The following is a 19,685-nucleotide window of genomic DNA, read 5'->3' as shown; positions in this document are numbered from 1 at the left end:
CATAAGGGAAGGGGGTGTCCCCCATTGGTCATGCTACCAGGCCATGTTCGGAAGTGCCCCCCATACCTGTCAGTCAGCCCTCCCTGTCTGTTGGAGTGGAGGCCCTGGGGCATCTGGGGCACAGAGGGGTCCCACCATGGCTGAGATATATGCTGGCACGTGTCTACCCCCCACCCCATGTGCTCCCAAGCCATGTGCCCTTTGTGGCTGTCCACAGGATCAGGTTCTGATGACCATGCATAGGCCTCTCCAGGGGTCAGGGACCATGGCCATCCCTGGGGCAGGTTTCCGTGTGAGTGGGCTGATGCAGGCTGTGGCAGAAGGCATGCACCCATTCCCCTCACACACATATGCCCCGGGGTGTCCAAAACACCCAGGTCCTGCATGAAGGTTTCTCAAGATGCTAAGGGGAGGCCTGGCTGATGTGTCCTGGCTGGTCAGCTGGGACAGAATGGATATGACCATGGTTCCCTCACTGGACTGATCCTCCTCACTGTCATCTGGCTTGGGCTCTGGGTGCTGAGGGGGTGGTGCCATCAAGGGCCCTGGCTTTGCCATGTCCAGGAGCTCCTCCCTTGCCCCAAGGAGGTGGTCAAGTGTATCATTATAGGGGCAGTTAGCAGGCACTGCCCCTAACCACCTGGCTGCACCCTTGGCCTTGCAGTAGGTCTGGTGCAGCTCCTTGACCTTCTATGTGTTTGGGGGGTCTGGAAGGGGTTCCCCCGTGTGGTCAGGCCCTCATAGAGGTGGCCAAAGGCTGCCACATTGCACTAGTGACCCTGGGTCTGCAGCAAGACATCCTTGTTCCACCACAGGCCCAGGAGGTTCCAGAGCTCAGGCTTGGTCCAGAGTGGCCTCCTTTTGTTTCCCACCCTGGCAGGTGTCTTGGAAACCCTGTCAAGCACTGCCCTGGGACCCCTAGAAGGTGTGGGGGCCTGGCAGCTGGCCATGGCTCCAACATATGTTGTGCCTTCATCATGGGGGTGCTGGAGGGTGTGACGCTGCAGGCACATGTGCTTGTGGTTGCCAGCGCACTCTCAGCTTCCTGCATGAGGTTGCTGTGGTCCAGCTGGCCAGTGCCTGGAGGCGTCACTCTTTCAAAATAGCGGCCCATGGCACAACTACACATTTCCTTTTGAAATTAATGTTGAAATGAGGCACTTTTCCCACCTCGGGAATGGAATAATGATTTTTAAAGGCCGGCTCTGTTCTTTCCAAATTAATACAGAAAGGTGCTATTTGTGTGTAGTTGCTCTGTGGCAAATTTCAAACTGTCCCCTGCTTTCAAAATTTGTTTCAAAATTCATCCCTAGTGTAACCATGGCCAGAATGAAGTTTATCACTTTTAAAATAAACCAACCACCATTTCGAACTTGTTTAGAAATAGCAGTTGCATTGTGTTACTGCTAGGCTAGTTATTTTGAAATAATTGCTTTTATTTCAAAATACATGCATAAAACCCCAATATATTGTGGGCTGTGCATGATTTGTATTAAGCATGCTTTGTAATGTATTGTTTCTCCATGGTAGAAAAAAAAAAAGCACTTTGCCAAGCTTTTATGGGGCTTTGTAAATTCATGAATGAATTACAATAAATGAATTTTATATTCCAGTCTAGATCATCCACAAGAATATAAATTCAGTGTACACTTTAGCATCTTAAAAACAAAACAAAATGAGAGAGAGAGAGAGAGAGAGAGAGAGAGAGAGAGAGAGAGAGAGAGCATATCTTACTTTTCTGCTAATTAGTTTTTTGATGTCTTCTGTGAAAGGGTTTGGTTGAGAAGCCACTGAAAACTTCATTGTTTTCTCAGCTGCTGTCACACTGCAGTACTCTATGATTTGGCATCTTCAAGGACACAAGGTTACTGAAGCTAAGGCAGTCCCTTTTTTCAGAAGATATTGTGAGACATCATGTATGCAGAAGCATCTATCATAACCTATTCAGCATATTTTAGGATGACAGGTAACTTGTCACTACATGCTTCGCTTTCCTTTTTCTGTTACAGACTGGCAGCTTCTGCACACTTTTCATTGTGCAGGTGCTTTCTTTTGGCAGAGTTGTTCAGATAATAGAACAATCCAATCAAAACATCACTAAAAACCCCTGACAGAACATTTGCTGCTTTAGAAACATTTGCACTCACCATATGGCAAGGGCAGCTTAGGCTATGAAACTGTGGTAATTTTTTGTTTTTATTCAGTAAAGGCATCAGAGATTTATGATGGCCAAAAATCATTAAGCATTGAGAAACCCATACACATTTTTAAAGCAATTTCTAAGATGAGTCTAGAGCTCAGTAAAGGAGAGGTGTTTGTATTTTCAATGCCACACATATACTGACAGATAGCTGTATTTCAACAAGCATACTGTATGATGCAGTCAAGTAGCTGCTTATTAAACAAAATAAAACTAAACAAAACCCCACAGCATGCAATAGTAATGGTTCTGACTTAATATTAACTGTATCACTTGTGTCCATATATGAAAATCATTTATTTAGTAGCAAAAAGGAAATCTCTTTTGATGAACATTAACATCATCTCATTAAATCAAACCTATATTTTTCTGATTTTTTTTTGAAAAATATTTTAAATATCTCACAATCCTTGATTTACCATACTGTATTATTTTAATTTGAAATACATTACTTCCCATATGCTATGGGGATGTTAAAATCACTGCAACTTACTTTTAAAAATAACTAAGGCCGTGTCTACACTAGCCCAAAACTTCAAAATGGCCATGCAAGTGGCCATTTTGAAGTTTACTAATGAAGCGCTGAAATACATATTCAGAGCTTCATTAGCATGCGGGCAGCCACGGCACTTCAAAATTGACACGGCTCACCGCCGCGCGGCTTGTCCCAACGGGGCTCCTTTTTGAAAGGACGCCACCTACTTCGAAGTCCCCTTATTCAAGTTTTGGGCTAGTGCAGACACGGCCTAAATGTCATTATAATGAGATCTTGCCATATCTCATTAGTAGAAAACATTCAAATAAGTTAAACATTTTATCAAGTTAAAATTACTTGACTCTGAACCTGATTTCATGGCAGTAGCACATCAGGATTTTAGATGGGATACTGTAATATTTGTTCTTCAGTTAAGGGTACTTTAAAATGGTGCTTATTGATGTCCAGTGGGCTCCAACCTACTCATTGAACTACAGGGAGATAGAGAGGAAGTTCTCCAGGCAGGTAAAGGAGAAGCAAAAACAGGATTCTTAAGTAAGGGGCTGTCTGGTTGCCTGTTGTGATTGGGGCTTTCTGGCTCTGGCTGTGGTGTTTTTCTGCTCTGTGGTGTGTGGTTGTTGGTTGGGTTTTTTCCTGTTTTTTTCCCTGCCCCCGCCAACCCACGGAGTGTGGACTGGGACTGGCAGTTGGACTCTGTTGGCTTCTAAATAAGCTTGTTATCTAGAAGCCTCTGCTGACTGGCTGAGCCTCAGTAAGGGGAGGGACTTGGAGGCAGTTCAGGGCTTTATAAAGCAGTGTCCAAGAAAACAGGTGAGCTTGTGAACAGGGGACTGCAAACAGGGAGTTTAGAGAAGGGAGTTTGGAAGGGGCCAGGGACCCTTGCCTTTCTTTTAAATCACTGTTCTAGGATGGCAGGCATGGATAGTGACAGGTCTGCTGCTGTTACCTGCTCAGGATGCACCACGTAGGTCTTCCTTCCTGAGGAAAGAAGGGATTTCATCTGCATTAAGTGCAAGCCGGTCTCCATTTTAGAAGAAAAAATTAGAGGACTGGAGGCTCAAGTGTTGAACCTAAGCTCAGTCAGGGAGGATGAAGATTTCCTTGACAGAAGGGAGTGTTTAATCTTGCAAGCACAGAAGGTGGAAGAACCAGGGAGGGTGCTAAGGTATGAAGTGGAGAACTGGCAGCTTGTAACTTCTAGAGGAAAAAGAAGGCCAGTACATGAGTCCCCCATTGATATAGAGGTAAGTAATTGCTTTCAGGCACTCTCCACTGGTTCTGTGGTGGTGAATGGTTTGAAGAAAGTTGCAACAAAGTTGCAAGAAAACTGCTTCTACTGCAGAACAGGGGATGTGTAATCCTAGGGGTGGGGGGGTTCAATGACCACCATCCCCAGAAGAAAAAGACTGGTGGTGGTGGTAGGGGACTCCCTCCTAAGAGGGACTGAACCACACATCTGCCAACCAGACCTGCAATTTCATGAGGTGCACTGTTTACCATGAGCTTGAATTCAGGATGTGACTGAGAGCCTTACAAACCTGCTCAAGACTTCAGAATACTACCCCTTCCTACATCTCCACGTGGGAACTAATGATACGGCCAAGAATGACCTCAAGTGGGTTATTGTGGATTATGTGGCGCTGGGAAGAAGGATCAAGAATTTGGAGCACAAGTGGTGTTCTCGTCCATCCTTCCTGTCGAAGGGAAAGGGCTCGGTAGGGACCATCAAATTGAGGAAGTTATGCAGATGGTGTCGGAGAGAGGGCTTTGGATTCTTTGATCATGGGATGCTGTTCTGGGCACAAGGATTATTGGGAAGAGATGGGATCCACCTAACCAAGAGAGGAAGGAGCATTTTTGCAAGTAGGCTTGCAAATTTAGTGAGGAGAGCTTTAAATTAGGTTTGCTGGGGGAAGGTGACCAAAACCCTGAGGGGAGAAAGAAACTTGGAGGCTGGGAGGAAATGCAAAGTAGACCCTTGGTTCGAGTAGTGAGGGCGGGGAGATCGACTGGTTATCTAAGGTGTTTTTACACCAATGCCAGAAGCCTGGGTAACAAGCAGGAGGAATTAGAAGCCCTGGCTGAATCCAAGAACTATGACTTGACTGGAATAACAGAGACTCGCATGACTGGAGTGCTGCCATGAAGGGGTATAAACTGTTCAGGGAGAAAAGGAGGAGGAGTTGAACAGTATGTAAGAGAGCACTATAATTGCTTGGAACTCCAGTACATAGAGGGAGAAAAGCCTGTTGAGAATCTATGGGTCAAGCTTAGTGGTGTAGGTAGCACTGGAGATGTGGTGGTTGTTGTCTGCTACAGGCCACCAAATCAGAATGATGAGGTAGATGAGGCTTTTTTTTTTTGACAACTGAGAGAAGTTTCTGCATCGTGGGCTCTCATTATCGTGGGGGACTTCAATTACCCTGACATCTGTTGGGAGACCAATAAGACGGTACACAAGCAGTCCAGGAGATTTCTGAAGAATGTTGGGGATCACTTCTTGGTACAAGTGCTGAAGGACCCAACCAGAGGTCGTGCGTGGCTTGACCTGCTGCTTACAAACAGGGAAGAACAAATAGGGAAGGCAGAGGTGGGGGACAACCTGGGAAGCAGTGATCATGAGATGGTAGACTTCAGGATTCTGACCAAAGGAAGGAAAGAGAGTAGCAAATTACACACCTTGGACTTCAGAAAAGCAGACTTTGATTCCTTCAGGAACCTGATGGGCAGAATCCCTGGGATACTACCATGAAGGGAAAAGGAGTCCAGGCAAACTGGCAGTATTTTAAGGAAGCCCTATTGAAGGCGCAGAAAGAAACTGTCCCGATGTGCAGCAAGAGGAGTAAATATGATAGGAGACCAGACTGGCTTAATGGGGAAATTCTTGGAAAACTTAGGCAAAAAAAGGCAGCTTACAAAAAGTGGAAACTTGGACAGATGTCCAGGGAGGGGTACAATGTGAAGCTCGAGAATGTAGGGCAGTTATTAGGAAGGCAAAAGCGCAACTGGATTTGCGACTCACGAGCAATGTGAAGGATAACAAGAAAAGCTTCTACAGGCATGTTACCAAGAAGAAGGTGACCAGAGAGGGCTTGGGGCCCCTACTGGATGAGGAAGGTAAACCAGTGACAGATGATGTAGGGAAAGCTGAAGTACTTAATGCTTTCTTTGCCTCTGTCTTCATGGACAAAGACAGCTCCCTGACTAATGTGATAAGTGATGCATTGTGGGATGAAGGTGGACAGCCTTTGGTGGGGAAAGAACAGGTTAGGAGCTATCTAAAAAAGCTAAATGTCCATAAATCAATGGGCCCAGACCTAATTCATCCTAGGGTTTTGAGGGAGTTGGTGTATGTCGTTGACGAGCCCTTGGCCATTATCTTAGAAAAGTCGTGGAGATCAGGAGAGATCCCGGATGACTGGAAAAAGGCAAATGTAGTGCCCATCTTTAAAAAAGGGAAGAAGGATGATCCAGGAAACTATAGGCCGGTCAGTTTTACATCAGTCACTGGAAAAATCATGGAGGGGCTCCTCAAGGAAGTCATTTTGAGGCACTTGCAGGAGGGGAGAGTGATCAGGAATAGTCAGCATGGATTCATGAAGGGCAAGTCATGCCTGACCAATCTGATTAGTTTCTACGATGAGATAACTGGCTCTGTGGATAGGGTAAAATCAATGGATGTGATTTATCTTCACTTTAGCAAATATTTTGATATGGTCTCCCACAATATTCTTGTTGGCAAGTTAAAGGAATGTAGATTGGCTAAATGGATGGCAAGATGGATAGAAAGCTGGCTAGAAGGTCGGGCCCAGAGGGTAGTGATCAACGGCTCAATGTCGGGATGAAGGTAGGTTTCTAGTGGAGTGTCCCAAGGTTTGGTTCTGGGTCCTGCTCTGTTCAACATATTTATCAATGACCTGGATGATGGGTTGGATTGCATCCTCAGCAAGTTTGCGGGTGACACTAAGCTAGGGGGAGAGGTAGATACGCTGGAGAGTAAGGACACGGTCCAGAGTGACTTAGACAAATTGGAGGATGGGGCTGCAAGAAAGCTGATGAGGTTCAATAAGGACAAGTGCAGAGTCCTGCACTTGGGCAGGAAGAATCCCAAGCATTGTTACACTCTGATGTCTGACTGGCTCAGTAATAGTTTTGCAGAAAAGGACCTCGGAGTTGTAGTGTATGAGAAGATGGACATAAGTCAACAGTGTAACGTTGTAGCCAAGAAGGCTGATGGCATATTAGGTTGCATCAAGAGGAGTGTTGCCAGCAGATGCAGAGAAGTGATTATTCCTCTTTATATGGCTTTGGTGAGGCCACATCTGGAGTACTGTGTCCAGTTCTGGGCCCCCAATTATAGGAAGGATGTGGATACACTGGAGAGGGTCCAGCAGAGGGTGACCAAAATAATTAAGGGGCTGGAGCACATGACTTATGAAGAAAGGTTGAGGGAACTGGGATTGTTTAGTCTGCAGAAGAGAAGACTGAGGGGGGAACTTGATAACAGCCTTCAACTTACTGAGGGGAGGTTGCAAAGAGGCTGGAGAGGGGCTATTCACAGTGGTCATGGATGGAAGAACACGAACAATGGTCTCAAGTTGCAGTTGGAAAGGTCCAGGTTGAACATTAGGAAAAACTTTTTCACTAGGAGGGTGGTGACACATTGGAATGGTCTACCCAGGGAAGCAGTGGAGTCTCCTTCCCTGGAGGTGTTTAAGTCTCTGCTCGACAAAGCCCTGGAGGGGCTGATCTGATGGGTTTGGTCCTGCTTAGAGCAGGTGGGCTGGACTCAATGACTTTTTTAGGTTTCTTCCAGCTCTGTTGTTCTATGATTCTATGATACCACTACTGTTGATGCTTTGGAGAGCCACACTGAAATATGTACATTGCAACTGCATGGTCTCAGGCACAAGAACAGCTATACCAAGGTGAAGGACTTCAGTTACTTGAACCTTATTATAGTCTCATTTATACCTGTTTTGAAACAGAATAATTTCACTCAGTTTAAAAATGTTACATCATCTGTGGCATTTTACTGATGGGGAATCTGAGATATAAATAAGCAAAGCAACTTTCCCTAGGTCATACAATAGACCTGTGGGGAGGTCTCCTTCCCCACCTTTCTCCCAAGGCTCTTGCAATGCCCTCAGGGCTCTCCAGCCCCATCAGACCTCAGCAGCCTAGTCCCAGTTTGTGGGCATTTCCACCCAGCCAGGCCTCAGTGGCCTGGGTCCTCTGTGCCTTTGGCTTACAGGAAGGTGGGGTTAGGGGAGCTTGGCCCACTTGCTCCACCAAGCTCCAGCCCAGGGCCCTGTTGGTGGTGGGTGTGGGACACCAGCCACCAGCTCAGTGGGGATCCCCACCACAGCACGCTGAGCTCACTGGTAACCTTCCCTGTTCCCCCACCCTGGGCTACTTCCTGCCCTGTTCCTGGTGCGGTCTGCTGCCTCTGCTCTGTCTGTGCTTCCTCCAGCTGCTCCTGCTGGGGACTGCTCTTCCAGCAAGGGCTGCCACTGCTGTCACTGATGCTCCTTGGGTCACTATGGCTGCTGCCGCCTATGCCAGTGCTCAGGCGGTTGCTGTGGCTGCTCCTCAAGCAGCTGTGGCTCCCAGGCTTCCTCAGGAGCTCTTCCCCCTGCTGGCCAGCTCCAACTGCCAGGCTTCCCCAGCCTTTATACCTGCTCTACAGCTGGAGCATGCCCAGCAGGGCCTTAAGGCTGGCTGTCATCCCACTGCTCAGTGCGGGGTTGGTACACCCCATCAAAAGACCCATATTTCCTAATTCCCTGTCCAGTGCCCCATCCATTGGACCATGCCCCCTCCACTGAATTGGGCTTACCAGACCTGAAGACTTATGGACAGTGGTCCAAGCAATGATAATCTAATATTTTACGTACTAAGCAATTATGATTCTCTGTAATGCATTGAGCTTTACATAATTTTGCACTCTAGCTTGTTAATTAAATGTCTCCTGATGGCTGATGCTTTTTTATATAATTAATTTGGTGCCTAGAGAATAATTGTCATAAGCAAGCCGCATCATAGCTTCCCCAAGTTAAAAGAAATAGCTTGAAAATGGCTTAGGTCTAATTGATCTTAAGTTAAGCAGTAAATACAACTGGCTATATTGTATATCCTAAACTCGCTACTCCTGAGGCCTGGTCTACACTAAGGGTGTGTCTACCCTAGCAAGTACATTCAAAATCCACATCGAAAGACTGAGTTCTTTCAAAATAACCAGCAGAGCATTTACACACATGACACTCTTTTGAAATTAACTTCAAAAGACCACCACCGTTCTTTCAAATTCAGTCCTTCCTTCCCAGGATGGGAAGAGTGCCTTCGTTCAAAAGATTATTTTGAAAGAGTGCATGTGTAGATGCACCGCAGCTCCACATCTTTCAAAAGAGCAGGTCCTCTATGGCTGCGATCAGCTGGCGGGTGGTGACACCATTCCCAGCTCAAGCAGAGCACTGTGGCTCCAGCGTCTGGCCACGTTTCAGGATGCAAGCTCCCAGAAGCCCTCAGGCAGGAAGCTGAGAGCATGCAGTTAGCAGGGAGCCCACTCTGCTGCATAATATACTCCCTGCAATGACACTCCAGCCAGCCCAGAGCCCTACTCAGCACCATGGCCAGCGCCCCCATCCCCTGCCTACCCCAGGAGCCTCCGAAAGAAACCAGGGAGCCCTCCCAGGAGGGGATCCAGCACCCCAAGCGCTGGGGCCCCTCCTGGACAGATGCTGAGGTGCGGGACCTCCTTGCCCTCTGGGCAGATGAGGAGGTCCTGCACCAGACAGGGGTCCAGCGCAGGAATGTGGCAGCGATCCAGAGCCTTGTCACAGGCCTCACCGGCTGGGGTGACCCCACCCAGACCCCAGACCAGGTGAGGTCTGAGGTGAAGGAGCTGCGCCAGGGATACTGCAGGGCCCGGGACACCCACCAGCTGCCCCTACTATAAAGACCTGGACTGCCTCCTTGGGCCCAAGTACTCCCAGCCGTGCTGCTGGACACAAAGGTCCTGGTGTCGGAGCAGGGGCCTGAGATGGGGACAATGGGGGAGGACCATCCCAGACCTGTGCCCGGCACCAGGTGCACACAACAGCTGGACACCACCAGTGATGACAAGGGCTCAAGCGAGGGGTCCCTCATCATCAACATCCCATCCGGACCATCCAGCTAGGCACCATTATTTCAAGAGTGCAGGTTTAGATGCTCCGCAGGTTTAGATGCTCTTTCAAAAGAGCAGGTCCTCCCCATACCTCGCCCAAGTTCCTGGAGAGACCGACAGATAGGCGGCCCGCACACCAGCCACCCCAGGAGCGAGGAGGGGGCATCTGGTCTCGCCCAGGTTTGCAGCAGCCCCCCGCCACATGCCTGCCAACCTGGGTCCTGTAGACTCCGGACAGCCGCGTTCCCCAGGCCTGGACGTGGGGGCCGATATGTGGCACTCAGCACCACAGGGGAGTGACAGCACCACACACTGGCTGGCTGTGGAGGGCCCAGGGGGCAGCAGCAGCCCTTGGCACCCATGCAGTGAACCTCGGGACATGGGCATCACAGGGCACCTGGCAGGGGGCACAAGGTTCAGTGCTTAGGACTCATGCCCCCACCCCTTGCTATCCCCTTTGTCTCCATACCTCCTGTAGCCAGCGACCGGACCAGCCCCACCACAGAGAGCAAGGGGAAACAACCTAGTGCTGTCCCTGCATGGGCCTGCTGCTGGGCTCTGCCGGCACCACCTGGATGGTGAAGAGGACACGGGGGAGGCTGAACACAGGGCAGCACTGCAGGACCTTTCGAGAGTTCTGCAGGAGTGGCTAGGCAGGGAGAGGTGGGCCTGGGACTGGGTGGCGGCAATCCTCGACACCCTGACCCAGGCCATGGCCAGCGACCCAGCCCCAGCCGCAGCCCCATTGCCACCCACTCCTGCAGCCACCTCTCCCACCCTCACCCTACCATCCCCTGTCTGCCCATTAACCCCTCGCCCTTCCACCTCCCTCCCTCTGACCTCCCAGTCCCCCACTTGGCCTCCCCCTTTCCAACCTCCACCCACTCCCCAGTTGCCCTCCGACCCCACCACCAGCAATGAACCCCCCCCAAATTCCTGACCTCACTGACTTAGTCCTAACCCACCTGCCCCCGGCCGACCTCATCCAGCTGGCCCACAGGCTGCTGGTGAGGGCCAGCCAGGGGAGGCCATGGCTCCCAACTCCTGCACCCCCTGTGCCAACCCTGCACAGCCCACAGAGGCCTTGCCCCAGGTGCACCCCTACCTGCCCGTGGCACCGGCCCTGGCCCTGGCCCAGCCCTGGCAGGGCCCCCAGACCCTTGATTTCAGGAGAGCAGACTACAGCTCCCTGAGAAAATGGATAAGCAGGATTCTTTGGGAAACAAAGATGAAGGGGAAAAAAGTTGAAGAAAACTGGCAGTATTTTAAAGAAGTCTTCCTGAAGGCTCAGGAATAAACCACCCTGCTGTACAGTAAGAAATGCAAACATGGTAGGCAACCAGCTTGGCTTAATGGGGAAATCCTTAGTCAGCTTAAATTCAAAAAGGATACATACAAGAAATGGAAACAGGGACAGTTGACTAAGGAGGAGTATAGACATACGGCTGGAGAATGCCGGATAGTAATCAGGAAAGTGAAAGCACAATTGGAACTGCAGCTGGCAAGGGATGTGAAGAGTAACAAGAAAGATTTCTACAGGTATGTTCAAAATAAACAGGTTATCAGAGAAGGTGTAGGGACGATACTGGATGAGGGAGGTAACCTAGTGACAGATGATGCAGGAAAAGCTGAAGTACTCAATGCTTTTTTTGCCTCAGGCTTCACGGACAAAGTCAACTTGCACATGACGGTCCTAGACAATGAAGTATGGGAAGGTGGAGGGCAGGCATCTGTAGGAAAGGAAGAAGTTCTGAGCTATCTCAAAAACTAGATATTCACAAGTCCATGGGTCTGGATTTAATGCACTCGAGGGTACTAACAGAATTGACAGAGGTCACTGCTGAACCTTTGGCCATTATCCTTGAAGACTCTTGATGATCAGGAGGGATCCCGAATGACTGGAAAAAGGCAAACATAGTGTCCATCTTTAAAAAAGGAAAGAAGGACAATCCAGGGACCTATACACCGGTCAGCCTTACCTCAATCCCTGGGAAAATAATGGAGGAAATCCTCAAGGAATCCATTTTGGAGCACTTGGAAGAGGGAAAAGTGATCAAAAGTAACCAACATGGATTCACCAGTGGAAAGTCCTGACTGACCAATCTGGTTCACTTCTATAATGAGGTAACAAGCTCTGTGGACATGGGGAAGTCAGTGGATGTGATATACCTCGACTTCAGCAAGGCTTTTGATAAGGTCTCCCACAACATTGTTGTCCATAAGTTAAGGAAATGTGGATTGTATCTTTGGACTATAAGGTGGATAGAAAGCTGGCTTGAGGGTCAGGCCCAACCGATAGTGGTCAATGGCTCAGTATCTGGATGGCGACCGGTTTCAAGTGGAGAGCAGCAAGGCTCAGTTCTGGGGCCGGTGTCATTCAACATCTTTATTAATGACCTGGGTGAGGGACTAGATTGCACCCTCAGCAAGTTTGTGGATGACAAAACTAGGGGGAGAGGTAGATGCGTTGGAGGGCAGAGAGAGAATCCAGAGGGACCTGAATAAATTGGAGGAGTGGGCAAAAAGAAATCTGATGTGGTTCAACAAGGAGAAGTGTAGAGTCCTGTACCTGGGGTGGAAGAATCCCAAGCATTGTTACAGGCTAGGGACCAACTGGCTCAGCAGAAGTATTATGGAAAGGGACCTAGGGGTTATGGTGGATGAAAGTCTGGATATGAGTAAACAGGGTGCCCTTGTAGCCAAGAAGGCTAACGGCATACGAGAGTGTGTTAGGAGGAGAATTTTGTGCAGATCTAGAGAAGTAGTTATTCCCTTCTATTCGGCAATGGTGAGGCCACATCTTGAATATTGTGTCCAGTTTTAGGACCCCTAGAATAAAAAGGATTTGGATTTGCTGGAACAGGTTCAGTGGAGGGCAACAAAAAAGATTAAGGTGCTGGAGCACAAGACCTATGAGGACAGGCTGAAGGATTTGGGCTTGTTTAGTTTACAGAAAAGAAGACTTAGGGGTGATTTAATAGTAGCCTTCAACTTCCTGAAGGGGAGCTCTAAAGAGGAGGGTGAGAAACTGTTCTCAGTGATGTCAGATGTCAGAACAAGGAGTAATGGTCTAAAGTTGAAGAGGGAGTGATGTAGGCTAGACATTAGGAAAAACTACTTCACCAGGAGGGTGGTGAAACATTGGAATGCGTTGCCTAGACAGGTGGTGGATTCTCCATCCCTTGAGGTTTTTAAGTACTGGCTGGACAAGGCCCTGGCTGTGAGGACTTAGTGGGGGTTGATCCTTCTTGAAGCAGGAGGCTGGACTAGATGACCTCCTCAGGTCCCTTCCATCCCTATGATTCTGTGATTCTGTGATGGGCAGGGTGTCAGTGAGGTGGATCACACCTGTCAAGCCCCCAGAAGCACTAATGCTGACCCCCTCCCTGGGAGCCTGCCTTGGGCCTCTCCACCCCTGTAAATTGTTACCCCTGCCCCCATCACCTACTCCACCCCCTGTAAATATTTGTTAGAAAGACTTATACCCCAGAAGGGCTCAACCGCCACGCGACCCTGCCTGTGGCGCTTCCTGCCCCTGTTCTTTTGAAAGAGCATCCTGGTGTGTGTGCACGCTCTCTTTGAAATTGTGCTGGGGGTCTTTTGAAAGGATGGACTGAACCTTCGGTCCCCACTGCTGTGTGTGGATGCTCCTGTTCGAAAGAGCATCTTTCTATGTTCTCTTTTGAAAGATGTTCTTTTGAAACAGAGCTGTAGTATAGATGTACCCTAAGAGATTAGGTAGAACTTCACTGATGTAGGTCAATTTTCTAATCAATCAGTCCACACTACTGGGTCTGTTCTGCCAATTTTATGGGATCCGAAAGTTGATCTGGTAGTCCCACTTTTCACAAGTAGTAATGCCAAATTCAACCCTGCATGGTCAACTTTAGGGTAGTTCAGAAGGAACATTATGAAATTCAGCATTCTTGGCATCCTGGTGTTGTCTCACAGTGCCCCAGTATGAATACTCTGGCCACCTCTTTCAACTCTGCTCCTCTCCAGGTGTGCAGGAAGTGGCCTGGGAAAGTTTAAATTTCTTTTCCTGTTTGCCAGCAAGGTGAGTGGAGCAGGCAGCACACCTCAGCAGCACATCTGGCCATGAAGTTTCTGGGTTGCAGACAAGCTCTGATTCATGGAACATGAATCAGCACTGTGACCAAAAGGGTGGGAAGGAGAAACATGTGGCAACCACAACAGTCATACAGCCATTATAGCACAACCTACAATGCCATCCCTGCTTTCCCCTCTTTCCCTTCCCTTCCCTGGGTGCCTGTGGAAAGGAAAACTCCCAATGCCCCAGCACAGGGTGGGGGAGGAAGCATGTGGTGACTTCAAGAGCCATACAACTCTGATAGCACAAGCCACAGTGCCCGGAGCTCCTGGGAAAAGGAAAACTTTCACTGACCCAGCAAAGTGGGGAGGGGAAATACCACAGCCCTGGCAGCTTGCACAGTGGCAGAAACTGCTTGTATAATCCATTGTCCCACACCTGGCTTGAAATCATGCCCCAGTACATGACTTACTATGACCAGAGGTGAACTGAGTCATTTGGGTGTCTTAACAACTTTGTGTTGTACTTCCTGCACAGAGGACACTAAAAGCTAAAAAAAAGTTCTTCATCCAACACAGCAGTATTTTGTGCTATAGATGCTCTTCATTACATTACTTTGTGTCTGGTAAACCGTCTCATCTACAGTAAATGCATCTCTCTAATGTTTGGCCTTCACTTATACTTTGTTGCAGTGTGCCCAACAAGAGGGTCTTTGACAACTACCGTGTCCCGCCAGCTATTAGACTGCCACAAATCAGAAACAGGAAATGAACATGGGAAGATACATATATGGAGCATAGGCAAGCTGCCCTCATGGACAGGGAACAGTTAAATGTATGAAGGACAACTATCCTGGAAAAGAGAAGGGTGGATTGGGAGGACAGGAGGGCAAATGAGGGCATGAAGATAGCACTCAAGAGAGCATGAGGTGCAGATCCAGGAAGAGATGTTGAAACTGATGATGCAGAAAACAGAGCTCCTGAGATGCCCGGTAGAGGAGCACAGAGCCCAACTGCAGCCCATGCTGCACCACATACTCTCCTAACCAAGTTCCATATCCTTCCTCACTTGGCTTCCCAGAATATGGGGAGAGGGAGAAGGGAAGTGAAGGGCAGCCTTGCATTCCTCTCCTAGGGATGTTTCTCAGAACAGAAGACTGATATACCCTCGTCTTTGATTGCAAACCATGTCTTGCCCCTGCTTACCACCCTCTGAAGCCCCAGAAATGGACTCTACAGTCTGTTTCATTTTGCCTCCTAAATAAAAGGGCATAACCTCCCAAAACTGTGTCTTTATTTATTGTGTAGTACATAGCTGCGTCTACACGTGCACGCTACTTCGAAGTAGCGGCACCAACTTCGAAATAGCACCCGTCGCGTCTACACGCGTCGGGCGCTATTTCGAAGTTAACTTCGACGTTAGGCGGCGAGACGTCGAAGTCGCTAACCTCATGAGGAGATAGGAATAGTGCCCTACTTCGATGTTCAACGTCGAAGTAGGGGCCATGTAGACGATCTGCGTCCCGCAACATCGAAATTGCTGGGTCCTCCATGGTGGCCATCAGCTGGGGGGTTGAGAGATGCTCTCTCTCCAGCCCCTGCGGGGCTCTATGGTCACCGTGGGCAGCAGCCCTTAGCCCAGGGCTTCTGGCTGCTTCTGCGGCAGCTGGGGATCTATGCTGCAGGCACAGGGTCTGCAACCAGTTGTCAGCTCTGTGTATCTTGTGTTGTTTAGTGCAACTGTGTCTGGGAGGGGCCCTTTAAGGGACGGCTTGCTGTTGAGTCCGCCCTGTGACCCTGTCTGCAGCTGTGCCTGGCATCCCTATTTCGATGTGTGCTACTTTGACGTGTAGACATTCCCTCGCTGCGCCTATTTCGATGTTGGGCTGAGCAACGTCGAAGTTGAACATCGACGTTGCTGGCCCTGGAGGACGTGTAGACGTTATTCATCGAAATAGACTATTTCGATGTCGCAACATCGAAATAAGTTATTTCGATGTTGGCTGCACGTGTAGACGTAGCCCATATATGTTTTACAGGGTTTACTTGCCACCACACATCATACAGAGGGCACCTCCTTAAGGGCAACAAATGTGACTGTCATGTCACTGTCTGATCATTCATAAAGATGTTTTTCAAAGCCTGCCTGATTAGCAGTGCCCCACACTGTGCTCACCTTCTTGTCTCTGGTGCCTGTCTGCTCATAATTAGTGGCCAGATAATGTGGCTTAGCCCTCCAGCCTGGAAGGAAATTCTCCCCTTACTCTCATATAAGTTATGGAGCACATAGCAACCTGCTATCACAAGGGGGAATGTTGCTTTTGCTGAGGTCTAACTGAGTCAGGAGGCATTTGAACTTGGCCTTTAAATGGACAAATGCACATTCTGCACTGACTCAGCCAGTAGCTGAACTGCTCCTTACTGTGATCAAGGTTGTCATCATCTAAGGCACCAAGGTGTAAGCTGGTTCTACCAGGGTCACTACTGGCATCTCTATATCTCTAATAGTAATTTTCTAGTCTGGGAAAAAAAGTTCCATTCTGCAGCTTTCTGAACAGACTAGAGTTACTAAATATGCACACCTCATGCACCTTTCTTGACCAACCCATGTTAATATCAGTGAAAGGGCCCCTGTGATCCACCAACACCTGCAAAACCATCAAGAAGTACCTCAGTTATGTATTCTGTGGCAAAGTGGTCTTCCCATTTTCTTCACTATTAGGACAGTCTTCCTACTCCTGAGGTCTGTAGAACTGCCTCTAGTGTAGAAAGAGAATCTTCGCTATGTAAGCTGACCTACCAGCACTGAAGTCAAGTTTTACTTTGCAATTTTAATAATTTTATCAGCTATTACTTCTTATATATATTTCCTAACGCGAAGTATTTTTAGTTATTTTGTGGCCATCTAAAGTTACAGTCAAAGGGTAAACACTGTTGGTTATTTAAGGTTGGATATTGATGAAGGAGCTGTTTTTTCTTCTAAAGAAGAGCTCTATCAAACTGTAGAAATGTAAGGCTACAAAGGAACTCAAGACATCATCAAGTTCAGTCACTGATCCAGAAAAGAAGAGAACTTTAAGGCTATGGTTACACTGTCAAATTTTGCAGACAAAACCCTGGCTTCCAAAATTGGTCTAATGTCCACACACAAAATGTGCTTTGTCAACAGTTTTGCTGACAGCACTTTGACCAGCAGCAGTCTGCCTCTAGGCCATGAGGAATAATGCTACTGTTGACAGATTCTGTCAACAAAAATGCTGTGTGGATTCTCTGGTGAGGCCTTCTCTCCAGAGACAGGGCATCCACAATAATGAGTCGCCCAGTTTGCTGCGCTTGCGGGTGCCTGTTTTGTTGCTGTCAACATAGAAACATAGAATCATAGAAGAGTAGGACTGGAAGGGACCTTGAGAGGCCATCGAGTCCAGCCCCCTGCCCTTATGGCAGGACCAAGCATTTTCTAGACCATCCCTGAAAGCCATCTATCTAACCTCTTCTTAAATAGCTCCAGTGATGGAGATTCTACCACCTGCCTTGGCAATTCGTTCCAGTGTTTGATCAACCTGACAGTTAGTAACTTTTTCCTAATGTCCAACCTGAACCTCCCCTGCTGCAATTTCAGTCCATTGCCTCTTGTTCTAGCCTCAGAGGCAAGGAAGAACAAGTTCCCTCCCTCTGCCTTATGACACCCTTTTAAATACCTGAAAACTGCTATCATGGCCCCCCTCAATCTTCTCTTTTCCAAACTAAACAAGCCCAATTCTTTCAGCCTTTCTTCATAGGTCATGTTCTCTAGACCTTTGATCATTCTTGTTGTTCTCCTCTGGACCCTCTCCAATTTCTCCACATCCTTCCTGAACTGCGGTGCCCAGAACTTGACACAATACTCCAGCTGAGGCCTAACCAGCACAGAGTAGAGCGGGAGAATGAGTTCTCGTGTCTTGTTCACGACACACCTGTTAATGCATCCTAGAATCATGTTTGCCTTTTTCGCAACAGCATCACACTGTTGACTCATATTTAGCTTGTGGTGCACTATAACCCCCAGATCCCTTTCTGCTGTACTCATTCCTAGGCAGTCCTTTCCCATTCTGTATGTGTGACACTGATTGTTTCTTCCTAAGTGGAGCACTTTGCATTTGTCCTTATTAAACTTCATCCTGTTTACCTCAGCCCATTTCTCCAGTTTATCCGGATCCTTTTGAATTATGACCCTATCCTCCAAAGAAGTTGCAACCCCTCCCAGCTTGGTATCATCTGCAAACTTAATAAGTGTACTTTCTATGTCAATATCTAAATTGTTAATGAAGATATTGAACAGAACCGGTCCTAAAACAGACCCCTGCGGAACCCCACTAGTTACACTTTTCCAGTCAGATTGAAAATCATTAATAACTACTCTCTGGGTACGGTTATCCAGCCAGTTGTTCACCCACCTTGTAGTAGCCCCATCTAAGTTGTATTTGCATAATTTATTGATAAGTATATTATGTGAGACCGTGTCAAATGCTTTACTGAAGTCTAGGTATACCACATCCACTGCTTCTCCCTTATCCACAAGACTCGTTATTCTATCAAAGAAAGCTATCAGATTAGTTTGACATGATCTGTTTTTAACAAAGCCATGCTGGCTGTTCCCTATCACCTTACCACCTTCCAAATGCTTGCAGATGAATTCTTTAATTACCTGCTCCATTATCTTTCCTGGCACAGAAGTTAAGCTGCCTGGCCTGTAGTTTCCCGGGTTATTCTTGTTTCCCTTTTTATAAATGGGTACTATATTTGCCCTTTTCCAGTCTTCTGGAATCTCTCCCGTCTCCCACGATTTACCAAAAATGATTGCTAAAGGCTCAGATACCTCTTCTATCAGCTCCTTGAGGATTCTAGGATGCATTTCATCAGGCCTGGTGATTTGCAGACATCTAATTTTACTAAGTAAATTTTAATTTGTTCTTTTCTTATTTCAACTTCTAAACCTACCCCTTTTTCACTAGCATTCTCTATGTCAGGCATTCCTTCAGATTTGTCAGTGAAGACCGAAACAAAGAAATCATTAAACATTTCTGCCATTTCCAAATTCCCTGTTACGGTTCCTCCCTCCTCACTGACCAATGGCCCTACCCTTTCCTTAGTCTTCCTCTTGTTACCAATGTATTTGTAAAAAGCCTTCTTGTTTCCCTTTATCCTTGTAGCTAGTTTGAGCTCATTTTCTGCCTTAGCCTTTCTAATCTTGCTCCTGCATGCTCATGTTACTTGCCTATATTCGTCCTTTGTAATTTGTCCTAGTTTCCATTTCTTATAAGATTCCTTTTTTATTTTGAGATCATGCAAGATCTCCTGGTTAAGCCAAGGCAGTCTTTTGCCATGTTTTCTGTCTTTCCTACACAGTGGGATAGCTTGCTTTTGGGCCCTTAATAATGTCCCTTTGAAAAACTGCCAACTCTCCTCAGCTGTTTTTCCCCTCAGTTTAGCTTCCCATGGGACCTTACCTACCAGCTGTCTGAGTTTACCAAAATCTGCCCTCCTGAAATCCATTATCTCTATTTTGCTGTTTTCCCTTCTACCCTTCCTTAGAATTGTGAACTCTATGATTTCATGATCACTTTCACCCAAGCATCCTTCCACTTTCAAATTCTCGATAATTTCCTCCTTATTTGTTAAAATTAAATCTAGAACAGCTTCCCTCCCTCTGGTAGCTTTTTCAACCTTTTGGAATAAAAAGTTGTAGGCAATGCAATCCAAGAATTTATTGGACAGTCTGTCCCCTGCTGTAT

This window comes from Carettochelys insculpta, chromosome 2, assembly GCF_033958435.1.
Source record: "Carettochelys insculpta isolate YL-2023 chromosome 2, ASM3395843v1, whole genome shotgun sequence".
Taxonomy (NCBI): domain Eukaryota; kingdom Metazoa; phylum Chordata; order Testudines; family Carettochelyidae; genus Carettochelys; species Carettochelys insculpta.
The sequence above is the reverse complement of the archived record's forward strand: the minus strand, read 5'-3'. Positions refer to the sequence as shown.